This window comes from Sarcophilus harrisii, chromosome 6 (genome assembly GCF_902635505.1).
Source record: "Sarcophilus harrisii chromosome 6, mSarHar1.11, whole genome shotgun sequence".
NCBI classification, from domain to species: Eukaryota; Metazoa; Chordata; class Mammalia; order Dasyuromorphia; family Dasyuridae; genus Sarcophilus; species Sarcophilus harrisii.
The window spans coordinates 44,902,206-44,921,658 of record NC_045431.1 but is presented as its reverse complement, the minus strand read 5'-3'; the positions used below and the strand labels follow the sequence as shown (position 1 = coordinate 44,921,658).

Below are 19,453 nucleotides of genomic sequence, written 5' to 3'. Positions count from 1 at the left end.
TCTGTGGTTTAGAATAAGGAAACAATTTTGTCTCCTGTAACGAACTGTAGCATGAACACTGAGCTGGGAAGAATCAAGCATAACCAAGAAGCAGATGACTCAATATTTCGGCTCCTGTGTTTATCACTCAATTTATTATAGGCCTAGGATGTAAGAAAAAGAAAGATTTAATCACAACAAAGGCAAGATGAAATCCATGAGTGTAAATCTGATGATGCTTTGAAAAATATATTGTTAATATAGTGAATTTTCTTTACATCTTTTCATGACTCCTACTCCTTTTCTATTCTACATTGTTTTATTTTCTATTTTAAAAAGAAATACTTTACAACATTTTCTAAGCCACACTACTGGCCTAAGGGGAATGAGTGCCAAATATGATTTTCTCTGTCCTCAAGGTTCTGCTACTGAGCAGTTAAGTTTAGACTGACCAATAATAATGGCACAAAAGCACTGCAGTATATCAAGGTGTTTTTTGATGGCAAAGAGAGTTGAACAAAAAATAGGCAGTTTGCAGAAATTCATCTTTTGTAGTTGCTTATTCAGAGTCCTATCAAATCGTAGGGGATAACTGTATAGAGGGCTGCATATAGTGGGAGAACTCTGGACTGAAGGGTCTTATACCAGGAAGGGTGAGAACACCAAAGAGAAGTGGGGAGCCAAACTACACATTGTCAGTAGGTTCCTAATGGGCTAAAGGGTCTTATAACTCACCCAAAGTTCCCCCATTATCTGCAGCCCTCAACAGATAACAGAATCAGATGCTGCTCATTTGCTGCTGATCACAGATTTAAATCTAAAAGAAGTCTTAGAAGTCAGTATTACAATTGAGGAATCTAAAGCTCACAGAAGAGACAATATTGCCTAAAATAGAGTATCAGAATCTGATTTTGAATTCATGACCTTAGTTTTTTTGTTTTTCTCTCCCTATATTCATTTTGAAGTGATCATTATCAAAAAATCTATTTGTTTATAGAGGAAACTACATGAGAAAGTGAAATAACTCACTAAAATGTTATTCATCAATCCCCTTATCTTTAAAAATTAAGAACATATTCCTGAAAACAAGATCTCAACTTAGGGGTTGTTACTATTATTTCTTGTTTGCCATCTTGAATTTTAATACCAGTTTAAGAGAGCAATAATTATCGCCACAGCAATCAATTTTGGTTCTGTAGATTGTGATTCAATTGAGGATCTGAATAGCAGGAACCTAACAAGACATGAAGAATTTATTGGGAGATAGTAAGTGTGATTTGTAAAATTGTGAGCAAGTTCTAGTAATCTGCCATGATGGTAGGGATGGGACTTGAGAGTAAGGGCAGAGGATGGAAGTTGGACTGAAATGACTTCCGACTGCTATGTGGACAGGATATCTTTAGCTAGATCTACTTCAAATCACATGGTAGATTCTGAGAGCTTGAATGAATGTTGAAAAGGTCAATTAATGTATATCACTGACTATATATTTAATTACTTTAGACAAAGGCTAGCCATCCAAGGGAATTTTATTGAATGTATCCATTTTCTCATCGATACATTCTATCTGTGATTATTTTGTTTTGTGTCATTGTGTAGACTTGGCTTGCTTTCAATTTTATAACTTAAATTTAACCTTTTCCCTAATTTGTAAAGGTTTTTTGTTTGTTTGTTTTGGTCCCTGAGTACCTTTACTTCTTCTCATAGTACATCATTTACTTTGTTTTTGATTATTTCTTCACTTTGAGTTCTGATCCTATCTGCCAGGATGCCATCATCCAGCCTGTCTCTTACTTTTCCCTGAACTGAATGTCTGATTTATAAATTTCCCTTTCTAGTGACTGTGAAATCATAGAGGCCTTCAAAACACATCAGTGCTGTCAACTGACTTAAATTAATTGGTTAGTATGTTTAAAAACTCCATCTTGTGTGCTTTCCACACTAAACACATTAGGAACAGGCCAAAAAATACTGGCTATCATCACCACTTGGTAAAATATTGCTTAAAGGGGATTTTTGTCATTATAAAAGTTAAAAAAGGAAAATGTTTTCTCCCATTATTGGGAGTGCTAAATATTAGGTATAATCTTATAAAGAATCACTAAGTATTAATGGGACAAACCTTGAAGGATTTTCTTTTCAACAGAATAATCAATAAGGCCCAGCTAAGGATATAGTTATATTAGAATTTATAGAGATGATTGGCATAAATAGATAAGTAAATAAACAATATTTGAGAAACATAAAATGATACTTAAATACTAACTAATAACACTAGTAAAGAGAAAGGAAAAATATGCCTCTTAACCCATAATTAGCAGAAGTAACAAGCTCAAATTGTGGTCTGAAAATGGCTCTGTAAAAATAGCTATCCTTTCATCAACTGAGCTGCTCCCTATGTATATTCTAGTCATACCTGCTTCCTTTGCTGACAGAAACAAGTGTTGGCCCCGCAATAAAGCTACAGAAGAGCAATTTTCTTTCTATTCTAAATACATGCATCTTCAACAAAACCATCAGCTTACATTCCAACAGCAGGATTTTTATTTCTGGAGGAAAAAAATAAACATAGCTTGATTTTTTTTAGATTATAGGTTAAAATAAAGGAATTGGCAGGTAGGGGAATTTTTTTTTTTTTAATGACATAACCTGAGAAGATCAAATTCTCAAGATCATGTTTTAGTTGATGAAGAATTCAGGGAGAACTTTACAATGTCACTTTTCTTTTTCTTACTTTTTAAGCTATAATCATACTTAAAGATTTTGCCTCAGATTCTGAATGAATAAGTGATTATTGAATGGGATATGTATGCATATATCTTTGTGTATAATAAATATACATATATATGCATTATGAGAATATATGTGTATATATTTGTGTGTATATACATACATATACACATAGGTACATAATATCTATCTGGTTACCAAAGTATGGCTTGCAACAAAAATTCTTGACATATTTCCTCTGACAAAATTTGCATTATTTTTTACACATAGGTAGTCCTTCTTTGAAGTCATCACTCAGTGACTGTATGATATGATAAATTTAATTGAGACATATATAAAGAGAAGAAACATATTTTAAAAAAACTATAAAAGAAAGCAAAGATAAGTTGAGAGTTATATGTCAACTAAAATGATATTTTATCATTTGAAAATAATCCCTCCGTCCTGACAGCAGGCTAACAAAGTTAAACTGAAAGACTTTAATTTGGACCATTTCCCTGATCTACTCAGTAGACATCATAAAAGAAATATTTTCATTTGCTTTTTCATATGTGGTGGGGAAAATTAATTCCTCTTCATAGCATCAGTGGCTTAACCAAATGTAGATGGTTATCTACTCATTCCGTCTATTCATTTTTTAGTCTATACTGTACTATGCTATGTCAGGAGTGAGAAAGAGATAAAAATTAAATACCCAATAATATTCAACATAAGGATTTATAATATATGAGGGGAAATGTAAAAAAAATTAAATCCTACAATTACCAGTTGACAATTAAATGTATATGTATCTCAAATTTCAGCATACTTAATATTGGAGGCATATAGCATTCATGTATTGCTAGACAAGTAATTTTATGGAAATGTCTTTTCCCCCATGATTTCTCCATCTCCATATATATAATCCTTATTTTAAAATATCTTTCTATTATTTCTCTTCTAATAGGCTTTTCTTTTAGATTTCTTATCAAAAGTTGTTATTATTTATAAGTAAAAATGTTTGTATACTTTGTTGGTTCTATGTCTTTTTAAAATATATTTTTAGTCTAATAACGATGATGATTTCCAATGACTAACTAGGGTACAAAATTACAAAGAAAACAAGACAGTTTTTTGTCCTCTAGTAATCTATGAGGGAGAATTGCAATATTTTAAGAGTTTTAAACCTGAAAGAGATCTTCAGATCATCTAGTCCTAAGGCATGCAAGTGGGAAAGGGGAAGGTGAGTTTTTCGTGTTTATATTTCTTTCCAATAGAATAAATGAGCTTTTACTTCTAATGTTTATTCTTCACATTAGTGGACAAAAGCCATTAAGTGCTGCAAGATGGTAGAGTACTAGCCTAGAATTCTTATACACTTCCCCCCACCCCAGCATAAGGCTTCCAAGAGAGTACCCTATATGAACAACTTCTCCCTGGCCAGATAGCCAGCATCCCCATTCTCAGGTTTTGTTTAAATCATGATCATTCCCACCTTTTTTTTTTTACCAACAAACTAGTCTTACTTCCTTATCCTTTCCTCACTGGGATTAAGTTCTCTCTGCTCTCTGAGGGGACAATTAGTGCTCAAGAGTAAAGGTTCCATTAGAACTTGTACTACATTTGTGTGTCACATTACCAGTGGCCTTCTAAAAAGAAATTTGGACTTTTTATTGTCTTTAGAAAATTTTTATATAATTATATGATTTTCTTTTAAACTAAAAGAATGAAAATGTCCAAAAAATACATGGGGGGGATGGGTTTCCAAAGCAATTGAATCAGGAATACCTGAATGAATGTCCTGACTCAGATATCAGGTGACTGTGAACCTGGGCAGGTCACAAATGTGAAAGTGATATGTGCTAATAATTTGAATTAGTAGAAGAGTTTCCTCACCAGGTGTATCCCATTCAAATGAAAGCATACAACCCATTAAAAAAAAGAATACTTATATAATAATTTGCATATTATTTAAAAATTAAATTTAGTGAAAATTACCAAAAACAAGTTTTTCTTAAAATTTCCCTTAAGAGTACTGATCCCTCCTCTAGTCAAATGCTATTTTCTTTCTCTTTAAATTGAAGAAATTAAGATGCAGAGAGTTAGTGCTAGACCTTGCTCCCAATCTAAGGCCTATCTTTATAAAGTGGTACACCTTTTTCTAGCTCCTTTGGGTTCCATGTGATCTCTGGGTTCCTGATTCTGTACTCCAGTATCTTAGCAAGACAACTGTTACTACCAGCCCCTGATATTTCTGAGCTCAAGTTCCATTATGAAAAGGATAACAATGATAGCATTAACATGGTACTTTTAAGGGTCTCAAAATTCTTTATTTATTTAATTGACATAACAACCTTGTGAGATTATTAATCCCATTTTTATAGATGAGGAAACTAGGATCAAGTAAGGTTTAATGATTTGTGCTAGGCAACATGGTATGAATCTGAGGCAGGGTCAGAGCTCAGGTTTTCTAGATTCTACTTCTAGTTACTGCATATTAGTTTTCATTGATTGATTGCCTGGCCAGGGACAGGGTCTCTCCTAGGATTCAGAGTGAGAGATTATCAATAGGAATCCACTCTTTTCTATCCTGGTCTAGTCGACTGCCTTCCCTGAGGCTTCCTCATAGAATGAAAAACATTATCTCAGTATCAGTAACTACTGCTAAGAACATGGAAGTCCACTAAATCAATTTCATGACTAAGCCACGTCTGGGCACTATAGCAATGAAAAAGATAGCAATCCTTGCTTTTAGGGGGATGAAATTCTAGCAGATAGTCATCCTTCTTTCCCCTTTCTTCACCTCTGCTTCTGAGAAATCCCTACCTTCCTTCATAGCTCAATTCCAACTTCTTACTCAAAATCTTGCTGGATTTTCCCAGTTATTTGCATTTTATCTCTTCTCTTGTATGTCATGTTTACTTTTCTGTGTATATGATATATTTCCATGATAAAATATTAACTTCTTCAGAACAGGAACTTTGTCAGTCTTATCCCTGTATCCCCAGTGTTTAACATATAGATACTGGGTTGAATTGAATTAAAAAAGAACATAGGAAGAAGGGCTGAAATTACAGTAGGATCATCAATGATGTTACTTAAGTATAAATGAAAAAAACTACTCATCACAGAAGCAGTTGAATGTCATATCATCTAAGGTAGAGTTAGTCTACATGTAGATTTCAGGGGAAAATGTAAATAAGGAAAAAAGACTATTAAAAAAGGAATAAAGGAATGAAAAATCTGTTTCTGGAAAAGTGAAGGGGGAATAATAACAAATTATGTGGGAAAAATAAAACAAAAACAACTTTATAGAAGTCAGGCCTGGAAGCTTCACCAAAAATTACTGAGAATGATTGGTTGGGAGATACAGGTATGGTCCCTGGATAACAGTAAATATTTAAAGTGCTAGACAATGGGAGGAAATAGAAGAGAGAAGTGGTAGACTTCCGTGGGAAAACTGAGCAGTAGGTCAGCAGGTAGGTACCAGCTACAATGTTTAAATTATTTGCCTTCCTATTTTCAAAACATACCAGTAGACAATTACCACATATGCAATACACATATGCGCATATGAGTCTAGAGTTCAACTTGAGTTTTTGAAAAGACTCATCTGACAGGAAAGTAGTCATCACAACCAAAAAAGAATGTTTGTCATTAGTAAACTAAACAGACTCTTAGTTCTTTCTTGTGCTATGTTTCTGGAAAGGACTCAAAACATCTGAGAAAATATAATTCGAAAAAATTTCCATTCTATTTACTCATACAATTAATGTAATTATAAAGTCTCAAAGGGGACTTATTTGTTAATGAGATTCTGTTACTGAGCTTCATTAATCCTTCCTATTACAGGTAGGACTTGTGATTTCATTGTTATGGGTAACTCAGATGAAATTTCCTGAAGTAATATAGGGTAATACTTTTTTTGCAATTTATAATCTTAGACATTTTCTAAGAGTACTTAGGATTTCAGCTCTGTTACACAACACAGTCAACATGTATTGTTACTCAATTATTTTTCGATTGTGTCCTTAGTAGCTGTGTGACCTTGGGAAAACCATTTTAATTCTTTCAGCCTAGTTTCCTCAATTGTAAAATGGGTATAATAATACCTCTCAGCATTGTCATGAGGATCAAATAATATGTGTGTATGTGTGTAACTTTACATGTGCACTTTACAAACTTTGAAGATCCATATAAATACAAGATATTTTAAATAATTTATTTATTTAGAACATATTTAATACCCTTCCAAATGTAGTAGGAATTCTATTTTTTAAAAAATTCTTTGATCTGTACACTTATCTATAAAATTCAACCTGACATCTCAAGGGAACTTCTTTCTTGTGTTTTAATTATGTACCTATCATCATACACTGACCCTTCATTCATGTATGTAGTACATGGTGTGTAACTTTTAATAATAGTTCTACCTTCTTGGAACAAGAGAATGCATTTTTGAGAATTATCTAGGATTATTGCTGTAGTCTGTGGCCAAACTGATTTTTGGTCTCATTCAGTTAAATTCAATTTATATATGTTAAGACTGTTTGATGTTCCATTTGGTAAATGGTCAAAGGATATGAGCAGACATTTTTCACATGATGAAATTAAAGTTATCTATAGGTATATGAAAAAATGCTCTAAATTACTATTGATTAAAGGCTTGCAAATTAAAACAATTCTGAGATACCACTTCACACCTCTGAGATTAGCTAATAACAAGAAAAAAATAAATGTTGGAGGGGATGTGGGAAAATTGGAACACTAATACACTGTTGGTGTTGTCAAATAATCCAATCATTCTGGAGAGCATCTAGAACTATGCCCAAAGGACTATAAAACTGTGCATACCCTTTGACCCAGCAATGCCATTATTGGGTCTGTGTCCCAAGGAAATCATAAAGGAGGGAGAAGGACCCACATGTGCAAAAATGTTTGTAGCACCTCTTTTTGTGCTGGCAAAGAACTGGAAACTGAGTAGATGCTTATCAATTGGGGAATGAATGAAAAAGTTGTGGTATACGAAGGTAATGGAATATTATTGTTCTATTAAAAAATGATGAACAAGCTGACTTTATAAAGGCCTAGAAAGATTTACATGAACTGATGTTGAGTAAAACAAGAAGAAGCAGGAATACATGGTACACAATAACAGCAAGAATGTGCAACGATCAACTATGAAAGACTTGGTAATTCTCAGTGGTTCAGTGGTCCAAAGCAATCCCAATAGACTTTGGTCAGAAAATGCCATCTGCATCCAGAAAAAGAACTAAGGAGAATGGAAGTAAATCAATACATGCTATGTTCACTTCTTTTCTGTTTTTTTTTTCTCTCATCATTTTTTCCTTTTGCTCTTATTTTTCTCTCCCAACATGATTCATAAAGCAATGTGTGTTAAAAAATTAATTAATTTTTAAAAAGCATTTGATATTTGAGAATAAAATAAGATACACTTGTCTATAGAGGGCTTATATCTAGTATTGGGAAAATACATATTTATGTCATATTATTACAAATTCCTAGGAGCAATCCAAAAAAAAAAAAAAGTGTTATAAGAGAGTTGGAGAAAGAAATATCACTTTTAGGGTTGGAATGAGGAAAGTATCAAGGTGGAATTAGGAGGGGAAACAAAACAAAACATGGAGTAGATGGCTTTTGAACTAGATTTACAAGAAAGGATTTGAAAATTTATGAAAAGTTATACCAAGTATATCTAGTTATGTTTGCAAAGGAAAGAGAGTTGGCAAAAGAATGAGGAAAAAGATCTGGTACTCAATTCTATTTTGACAGGAATTATAGAACACATGATGTGGTGGGATATAGCATGAAATAAAACTTGAAAAGTCAGGGTCAGGTTCCTGGGTTCTTGTAATGCTACAGAAATTTGTTTTATTTGGAATACAATGCAGAAGTTTTAATGGTTGGGACAAAGAATTGGTGTGATGAAACCTATGTATGAATAAAATTACTTTGCTCTTGATGTAAGGGTTATTTTGGAGTCAAGGAAATCAGAGGCTAATTCAAGTGTTTGGAAGTAATGAATACCTGCACTAGGTGTAGAAAACAGAAAAAAATAGAAGTTAAATCCAGAGGATTTGACAAGTGATTGGATAAAGTTTTGAGTTTGGGTGATTAAGAGCATGATACAATCAACAGAATTATAGAAGTTAAGTGAAAAGGCAAAGTTTTTGGGAAAGATAATGGGTTTAATTCTGAATATGTTCAGTATTAAGTGTTATTTATACTTCTAGGTGAAGATAAGACCTTAAAGAATGTGATAATAGGTCTGGGGAGATGATGGGCTCAGAAAGGGAATGATTTAAAACACAATAGTGGTTGAGAGTGATGAGAGAATACAAAAAAGCAAGAGAGGAAGAGAAGTACTGAGCTTTTAGAAGAGAAGATCTGGCTAAGGAGACATAAAAGAAATTGGTTATCTGAGATTTTTAAACTTCACTGTGTTATATATCCATTTGGCAGTCTGATGAAAATCTTTCAATTCATAAAATATATAGCATTATAAGGAAAACCATTTATATTGAAATGTTATTAAAATATTAAGAAAAATCCACAGATCCAAGGTCAAGAACCTCTGGATTAGAATATGACAAAAGATGAGAAGTTCACAGTGTGTTGCATTCTGCCAAGAGGTCAAAGAAAATCAGGGAAAAAATAAGAATGATGTATTTTATAATTAGGAATACACCTCAAGACTCAACTTGGGTATCATTTCTATGATAATAACTGCAAATCTCCTCAGTTTTCAATCTTCCAGAAATAACTTCATTTTAATTTATACTACTATCTGACTTATGGTACTTAAAGTATTCATATGACAGCACTTTAATGTTTAAAAGCAATACACACACACACACACACACATATATATATCTATATGAACATATCTTTGAGTCCTTCTATATACTCTCAAATAAATTCTCCAGGTGTGATTTCCATTTTGCTTAGAGAAGTACTTTGACCTTGGACATCAAATCTGAAGCTACATCTTCCTAATTCAGGGCAAGAACTTTCCCCCACCCCAATTTCTCTCTTATCTTGTAGGTATTTAAATATGGTTTGTTGGGTTTAATTGAATTGGTGACTTTGGAGAGTAGTTTCTACTAGAATGTAGTAGAAAGAAACCCAACTCCAATTGAAACTAATATATTAGGAAGCCACAGTTCCTCTGAGAAACCAAAGGCATTTAAAGGACACAAATGTTTATCCTGAGATCATCTAATATATATTCGAATTATTGGGGATAATTTCAGAGTCATATATCATCAATGTTTACAAGTCAATATTTTAATGGTTGCTGTTTAAAGCAATTGCCACAAAAACTTGAAGCTCTAATCATCTTTTTTAAAAAGAACATTTTCTTTATTACAAAAGGAATGTATCTGAAGAACTTTTTAGTTTCTTCACTGAGTTTTGTGAACATCATAAACTCTGACAGCTTAATTCAAACTTTTATGTCTGAAAAGATTTATTTATCTTGACATTTAACTAATCTCAAGTTTTAGCTTAATATTTAAACATTGATAGTGGAATATACATATGAATTGCATATATATCACTATATACATATGCATATATTTACACATACACACACATCTGTTTAGCCTGCCTATATATACAAACACAATATTTAGACCAAGATACAAAGAAAACTCCAATTTGGGATTTAAGTAGGCAAAATTAGAGCAGTCATACTGACAGGGGTGAATCCTGAAACTGTCCTCCTTGACTTTTGGGATAAACGCTGAAACTCTCCTGACAGGGACCCACCCTTCAGGGCAGTGTAAGTGGTTTCATTAAGATTAGCCCAGGACCACTCCCTACTTAGCTCAAACTTAAGTAGTCTTCTTCAACTGGAAATCTAGGCCTGGGGGCAGTGACAACATTGAAGGAATCTCATTCAATTGAAACCCCAGTCTCAGATTTCATATAAAAAGACAATTTTAAACTCATATTTTTGCAGAAGTTGAAGTAGTATGCTTTGCCAAGGGACTTCTCCTCTTGGCATAGCTGCTAAGGACTCTTGCCCACTGTGAAGAGACCTTCTTCTCAGTGATAACCTCTTGTTATTTCTCTGTAGGACCTCTTGCAACTGAAGTCAGTCTTCCTAATAAAGCTGGCTTCTCAGCCAACAATAAACTTCCCTTTTGCCAGCCAGACTTTTTGGGTTTGTGAATTCTTTCACATTGGACCTTTCTCCGACCAAAGAAGGGATCCCCACAACTCTCTGCACTGCTACTAACCGCATCAATACCTTCTGACTTTGCATATTATAGTTCATTCTTTAAACTGTCTTACAGTTTATCCCAACTATTTTCCAATTCATCTCTGATGGGTTCCTCCCTTCCTGTCTTTGGTTATTTTCCCTTGTCATTTCTTGGCATATCAGACTACATATCATTAGATTCAACTTGTGATTTTCTGAGTCACAGGACCAACAAGAAGGCAGACTAAAAATTTTCTTTGATTTCTCCATGACCTTTCACACCTCTTCAAAAGAGAAATTGTTTTAAAGGTAGAGCAACTCCAGTTGGCTCTCTGCTTTAGGATAAATAATTATATAGCAATAGATGAAATATTTTGTATTTCAGATGTATATCTAATTATAATAATTGGCAAAATTTCTATTTAAACTGATGTGGTCATTATTTTTCCTAACAAAATGGTCTCCTTCCCCCTACATTCTCATTTTTATTCAGAGGCTCTTCTGACTCCTCCCTTCTTCATCTGACATAAAATAGATTAGAAAATTTTATTTCTACCTCCACAATATATTTTGCACCTATTCCTCTCAATACTTACTACAATCACCCTTAGTCAAGCACTTTTCTTTCTTCTTCTATTGCAATGGTTATCTAATAAGTCTTCTTACAATATCTTTGAATCCGTCCTTTCCACCATAACACAAGGTATTCTTCCAAAACTCATTCCTCTAGGTAAACTACTTCAGGCTTCTGAAATGACTACTAATTAAAGTATAAGTTCCCAATCCTCGTATTCAAAGTACTGCACAATCAGGTTCTAAATTATTTCTCAAAACTTGACAAAAATTATTCCCATTCACTTTTTCTCAATTTAGTCAAATGGAGAATTTTTCTTAAACATCAAAAGTGAAAGTCATCTCCTGTAAAATCAATCAATCTCTCTCTCTCTCTCTCTCTCTCTCTCCCTCCCTCCCTCCCTCCCTCCTTCCCTCGTGTGGATGATTAAAAGTAATCATCCACAAGATGCAAGATAAATTAGTAACATTTTAAAAAAGCAACCCTCTATTTCCAGTATTCATTGGATTATAGAGAACACACTCTTACAGATTGAAAAATATAGCTGAAGATCATCCTTTTCCTTCCTTTTTTTTTCATTTGTTTGTCTCTTTACCCTCTCCTATCTCTTCCTCCTTTCCTTTTCAATCTGAATAGAGAACCCTTTCGCAAAATGGCTTAGTTTGATTTGGGTTTCGAATGGAGACCTAATAATCCTTGTTCAGTTTCACCATTTAAACCAGCATTTAATGTTCTTGGTTTATTATTGAAGAATATGGAATAATAATGCATAGAAACAACATTTTAATATTGTGAATGCATTATTCAAAGAATGGAAATTGTTACCACATTTGTACATCAGGAAAAGGAAGTGGTGATAAATACTTGATATAAAACCAATCCACAATAATAAAGGGAAACCAATTTTTGTATGCATCATAGAATGCTTAACATACTTGAGATAATATGGTCCTACTGTTCATTGTTGATACTGAACAGCATTTTTATAGGCTATTTTATTTGCTAAATATGCACAAGCACACATGTACATCATTAACTGTTTCTCTTTGCATATATCACAGACATACAAATTTATTATAAAGATATGTTTAATATTTACAAATGACAATTCTATAATCATTTAGAGTGGCAACACTTATGGGTAGTATGGTATATTTTATGCATTTACACCAAAGTATATTTACAGACAATAATGAAGTTCAGTGAATGAGTGCCTCTCCCTGGGAGCATATATTTATATAAGCCATCAATAACCATCACCTACCATTGACATTTTTTCATTTGCATTTCCTATGAAAACATAAAAACAAAATGTGTTTAGGAGTCTGAATATTAATGAGATGGCAGGTGATTTATTGTGAAGTTTCTTTTGGCCCAGTGATCTAGCAGTCTCTGAAAGACAATACTGCTCTGACAAGACACAAGCTTAAAATGGATTGGAGTCACATCACTGCTCTGCTCCAAAACTGGTTATTTAGCAGGGCTTTCTAGTTAAACTAGTATTTCCAAAGATTTCTAAAAGGTAGGAGAGGACATTGGAAGGATTGGAAAGATAGTGTTTACATTAATTTCTAAAGGAGGGAGAGTAAATGAAATTACCTTTAATTCTGACAAAGCAAATCTGTTTTTAGATCAAGAAAGCAAAAGATAGAAAGGGGAATCCATTTTGCATTTAGTTTTTAATTCAGAGGAGACAAGTCTATTTGATTAGTCCTTTTCTCTATTTTAGCCCAGAAGGTATTATCCTCTTAGATTAAAGTAATAAAGATTTATATTCACTCTGCTCACTTAGCATTCAGTTGGCTTCCTCAGATTTTTTTTTTTTTTTTTTTTTGTAATTACCTTTATATAGAAATATATAAGGAGTATTGGTGAAGCAACTAGAAGACAAAGTTTTGGGAATTATAAATAAATGAGATCACATTTTTTTTGCTGTTGATAGTGTAAGCTATTTATGGGCAGTCTATCTTATTTCTCTCTTCATGTCAATCAATTTGAAACAGTTCTAATCCATACCTCTTTATGGCACAGGCTAATGCTAGGTTCACATAGGTTCTGCCCGTTGAACATAAGCTCTGGAAGGATCTACCAACCTGGAAGAAGTTCAAGCATGACTGGAGCAAAGACTGAATAACAGTTCGATGTTTATTCTAGTTAAATATGGAAATATTAATCACCAGAAGTAACCTGGAAATTCATAAGAATATTTCAATTTTTTGGCAATGGCAATCCATGCCTTTGGGTTTTGGAAATAAATTTGGTAGGGTAAAAGAAAAATAGGTAAGCTGCTACAAAGAATAATTATTTTTGGAGTATAAATATTAAATACAGATACTCTAAATAAGTCCTTTGTTCAATGAGTAATGAGTTGAAAAACAATAAGATATGAATCACATCAACAGTAATATTTTTACTATAAATGAAACCAGAAAAAAAAAATGCATACAACTGTAGGATATGGGCCAGTATTTGCCATAAAGTGTGAGGAAGTAAAAATATTCCAGAAAGAACCTGACAATACACTGTAAGCCAAGCCAACATTCTGTGATACTTGCTTACTTCAAGGTGAAGGTGGGCAGAGGAAAAAATATCAAAAATTGAAAAATATGATTCAGGTATGATAAATGAAAGACATCAAAGTTAATACTTTCATCCACAAATAAAGATCAGATTTTTTTTCTTCCAGAGGAGAAGTAGAATTAGAATAAGACGAGCACCAAAAAACACCATAGAAAACTACACTGACTACATAATGATAAGAAGCAATTGGCTACTTATCGGAAAATCTTATTAAACTCAATTGTTTGTTGTGATTAGACCAATATCTAGAGACTAGAGTCAATATTAATATCAAATCAGAAGAATAAATATAAGACTTTCAGAATGACTTTAAAAGCTTCAATTTAATTTAAAAGTATCCAATGAAGAAAAAGTAGATAATGGGAGATATTAAATTTGATTACCACAATTCCCCCCTCCCCCCAAGAACTTTATTGAAATTATCAAAGAAGTCTAGAAAACAATAAAACTATCAAATAAGCAAACAGTTATTGCCCTTGCCAAGCAAAGACATGGCAGCCAAAGAAAGCACTGTTTCAGAATGCAAACTTATTTGTTAACAATAACAACAAAAAGTCAAAGTTGTAGGAATCAAGCAGAAAACTGCTTTTTTGTTGTTGTTGTTGTTATTCAGTCATTTTTCAGTTGTGTTCAACGTTTTGTTGGGGGTTTCTTGGCAAACATACTGGAATGGTTGCCATTTTCTTCTCCAGCTCATTTCTGAGATAAGGAAACTGAGGCAAACAAGATTAAGTAGTTTGCCCACAGCTGAACACAAGAAGATAAATCTTCCTAATTTCAGACCCAGGACTGTATCCAGCCTATGAGATGCCTTTGGATTGAACATCTTGAGACTCAAATGAGATGCATTAGCTCAAGAGCATTAACAGATTAAACTGTTAGGAAGCCAACAAACGAATGGAAAATGAAGCAAGCTTGTCAATGATTCTATATCAATATCTGCTTTCAGTATTATTGATAGAGGATATGTTATATTTTGACTATTATCACAGTTCTTAATGTATAATACAATGAATTAGAAATGGCAAATAAGATAAAATGCCAGAAAGAATATTTAGACCAGATAAATACCCCATGAGGGAAAATTGTGCCAGAGGTGGTTTAATTTTGAGAGCATTGAGGGTTTTCTTTTCTTTTCTTTTCTTTTCTTTTCTTTTTTTTTTAATAACATCTTGGGAAAGGGAAGTCGTTTTTTTTGTTTTGTTTTTTTTTAAGGGAAAACACAGATGATATTACCTGAAGAAATTGATCAAGAGAACATCAATAATTACTGATATGTTTACTTTGGCATAAATATTTCATACAGATGATAATGAGATATATATATATATATATATATATACACATATACACACACACACACACATGAATTTTTGATGAAAATGAGAAGGGAATAGTCAAGCATTTGCAAATGATTCACTACAGCCACGTTTTTACAGGCACAATATTAATTGAAATATATGTTAAATTTAAGATCCCATTGTTTTTTTGATAGTTGATTACCTCCTAACTCCTAAAAAAGCTTTCAATTACATTGAATAAACTTAGCTGTTATCATTCTTCTCCAAAAAAAAGTATCATATAAATGTTAAGATCATTAACATGATGACCTTGATCATCAAGATCATGTGTTCCTTAACAAATGCAAATCCAGGGATTACTTTTTAACTATACTCTTCAGTATTATCATCAAGTAAGGTTTGGTTAAGTAGGAAGATTTAGGTTATTTGCTATTTCTTTTAGGATATTCGTGGCTTTCCCAGTGGACTTCCCAAAAGACATTTAGGGCCTTTAAATGCTGATTGGAGATAACAATGTGTTAATTAATCAATTTGTAGATTGTAGCCTTCATTATGAGAAACATGACTACAAAAATATATTTTCACATCTATTAAATGGAAACAATACTATCTAACTCATTAGTATTGTGAGAAAAATATGGGGTGAAGTAAAAATTTGAGTTATTATATCTCCATATTATACATTAAATTTAGAAATAAGAGATGTCTGAATTCTAAAAATCATTGTTAACACTCAGAGAAAGAGGTACTCAATCTTTTGGGAGAATATAATACAAGAAGCTATACTTGAAACATAGAAATAACATATCACCACTATTTGAGACTGGGTTTTGATATGAAGTATACTCTATAAATAGCCTTTGTGTCTCTCTAAAGTCTCAGATTAAGAAGAAATTCTTGAAAAGAATAAGATAATCTCTAAGAAACTATTTGAGAACATTGAAATAATTTGAAGATTAACATGAAATAAGGCTAGAGAAGATGCTCGAACCCAAGAACATGAGAGTTATTGTGAAAAAAAGTAAAGTAACAGAAAAATTAGGAAGAGAAAAAAGGAAAATAATTTACTGTCTATAATAATATACTGTCAATAAAAAGGGGATTTTTAAAAAAAAAATTAATGGACCCTAAAGATAGCAAGAGTGTGTTTTTGTTTTCAGGAAATAGAGGCTATGTAATGAAATGTTGGGAAGATGTGTTTTTTGTTGTTGTTGTTGTTGTTGTTGTTGTTGTATTTTATGTGCCAGATAGACATATAGGCAGGCTAATTCAAAAGTTTGCAATCTGGGAAATAAGTCCATTTTGCTAATTTCATTTGTTTTTCCAAAACACACTGGTTAAGTATGTAGTGAGCATGAGTAGTCTGCAACTTATTAGTAAGTTTTTGCTGAAGAACAATATAAAACATCACCAAAGACAAATATGAAGGAAAAAAGCACATATGATCAGACATATGGCAAACATCAGGGATAACTAGGGAACTGGATTGACAGAAAAGTTTAGACCTCCTAGAAGATACAACTTTGTTTATGACATCACAAATCCACTGAAATATATAAGCATTGATTTTTCTTAGTCGTTGGAAAAAACAATAACATAAATGATTGCAAAACCAGGAAGTTAAAATGTTATTGGTCTAAAAAAATCAATATTATTATGGCTTATCACTCAACTAATGAAAAAGAGAGTATATGAGTTATAGTTGAAGAAAAATAATAAGTAGTAACATATGAAATAAGAGGTTCCTCAGAATTAAGAAATCAGAATGAGTTTTCAAGTGGAATGAATCTGGGATAATTATCAATGTTTTCATCAGACTTGCATAAAGGCAGAGATGATATACTCATCAATTCTAGGACTGACGTAGCTGGGAGAGCTAACGGGATCCAAATAGATCTTGACAGACTAGAACAATGAATTGACTTAAGGAAGGCGTGGTAAGATATCAATTCTGAAAAATACCTAGGAGTTTTAGGTAATGTCAAGGAAATTATGAGTCAGCAATGCACTATGGAAAAAAGCTAGTGTGACTGAACTATATTTAGAGAGGAAGAGTTTCCAAGATTACGAGATTATGAGAGAGGTATTGGACCTCTTCTGGAGTAGTGTTTGGTTCAAGGAGCCAAAGATTAATAAGGAAAAATGATAAGCTATAGTAGGGACAGTTAGGCAGTATAGTGGATAGATCACTAGGCTTGAATGCATGGGTTTGACCAATAAACTTATTTCCAACTCTCAAATTTTGTGATTATACATTTCACTAATTTTAAACATAATTTATTAACAAATAAGACAAATCATAACAGATACCACATAAAGAATCAAATGATAAGGAAAATAAAGGTTGTATGCTCTATTTTCATTCTTACAAAAAGAAATATTTAAATGTTTAAAAAAGGTTGTTTAAGAAAAATCCTAAGATCTTATTCATTGGAGAATTTATAGTGTTTTCTTTATAAGAAAGCCATTTTTTTCTTTAAAAGAAAACACTATAAATTCTCCAATGAATGAGATTAGCTAAAGAAAAAAGAAAGATGATGAAATCATAGAATTTTAGGGCTGCATGGGCCCTTGGAGATCATCTACTCTAACTATATCATTTTAAAGATGAAAGTCTGTCCTTGCAAAGGGAATAATTCATGTGCTCACGGATATATTCATGATCAACTCATCTTCTACTATGTAGGAAGTAATCTATTCTCTTATGCACAAGCCAGTTTTTCATCAATTGAAGCTAAGGCAATATTAGATGACAACAGCTTTGGAGCAGGTGCTTAGATAAGCAGATTCTACATATTTAAAAGAAATAATCCCTGTCCCTCATGAAACAAACCCAAGATCATTATCTTTTAGGTATAGGGTCTTGATTCTTGAAAAATATATTTAATATATCTTATTATATGAACCAAGATTTATTAATTTAATCACCTAAATCTTACATTTTCAACATTTTTACCTTAACCACTGCATACGATTAAAAAAAAAACAACATTATGGCTTTCCTCTATTGCAACAAATGAAGGGTAAATTCCCATCTGTTTAACACCTCCCCCACTAAATGTTGACTGTTGCATTCATCAGCACATCATTACCTAAATGAAAATCCTACAAGTAACATATTAAAAGAAATGATATGAAAATGACTTAAGATAAAATAAGTTATGTATCTAGCTTGATCTGAATCTAGGAAAAAATCACAGAACTCACCCTTGCTGGGAAAAGTATAACATATCCCTATAATCTCTGATACTGAGGAGACTGAGGTTAATGGATTACTTGAATTTAGAAGTTTTGAGCTGAAGTAGCCCAAGTTGTTTAGATTTTCACACTAAGACTGGCAGCATTGTGTATTCTCTAAAGAGCAGAGAGCTACCAAGCTGCCTAAAAAGAGATGAACTAACCAGCAAGGAAAATATGGAGAAGGAAAACCTGCTAATTGATGGTGGGATGAGATCCATGAGTGGTTGCTCCGTTTCCATGTTGGGCAAAATAAGGACTTGTTCTTTCAAACTAAATAGTAACCTGGCTCTTGTAAAAATTGAGTCAAAATTTTTTTCTTAGAATAGTGAATCTGGAATGTTGGAGGTTCCTGCACTATTGATTTCCAATAGATATAATAATGCTCTATAATAATGCTCTAGATGGTTTAACTGTGCTCAATTCAATCCAGGGGGAAAAAAATCAATTAAGAACTTTGCTAAAATTACAGTAAGGCAATTTGAGTTGTTGAGAACAAAATAAAGTAGAGCCTATGGAACAATTTACCCAGAAGCACTCAGGGTCAAGGCACACATTCAGATTTTCCTGTTATCCTCATGGTTCCCTGTTAGTTGGCCATATATTCTAAAAATTAAGATTAGATATGCTTTTCCTCCCTTTTGTTGTAGGTATAGATTATGCAGTATTTTTTTAACTCCCTGAAAGAGTATGAAATTGCTTTATACCTGGGACAATGTGTAACTCTATGATGCTTAGCAGACTCTATAGTCACATAATTGCCCATTTTCATTGCTTGCAATGAGGCCTGACAGCTCACCAGTTTATGGCAGTAGCAGCTGACTATATGGAAAGAAGTTCCTTATT

The 19,453-nt window shown here is 32.7% G+C and overlaps 1 protein-coding gene across 15 annotated transcripts in view; it reads right to left on the bottom strand.

The window, feature by feature from the left end:
• The window catches only part of ADGRL3 (adhesion G protein-coupled receptor L3), a 571,267-nt gene that overhangs the window by 13,930 nt on the left and 537,884 nt on the right, over window positions 1–19,453 (bottom strand). The gene's annotated exons all lie outside the window — the stretch shown is intronic.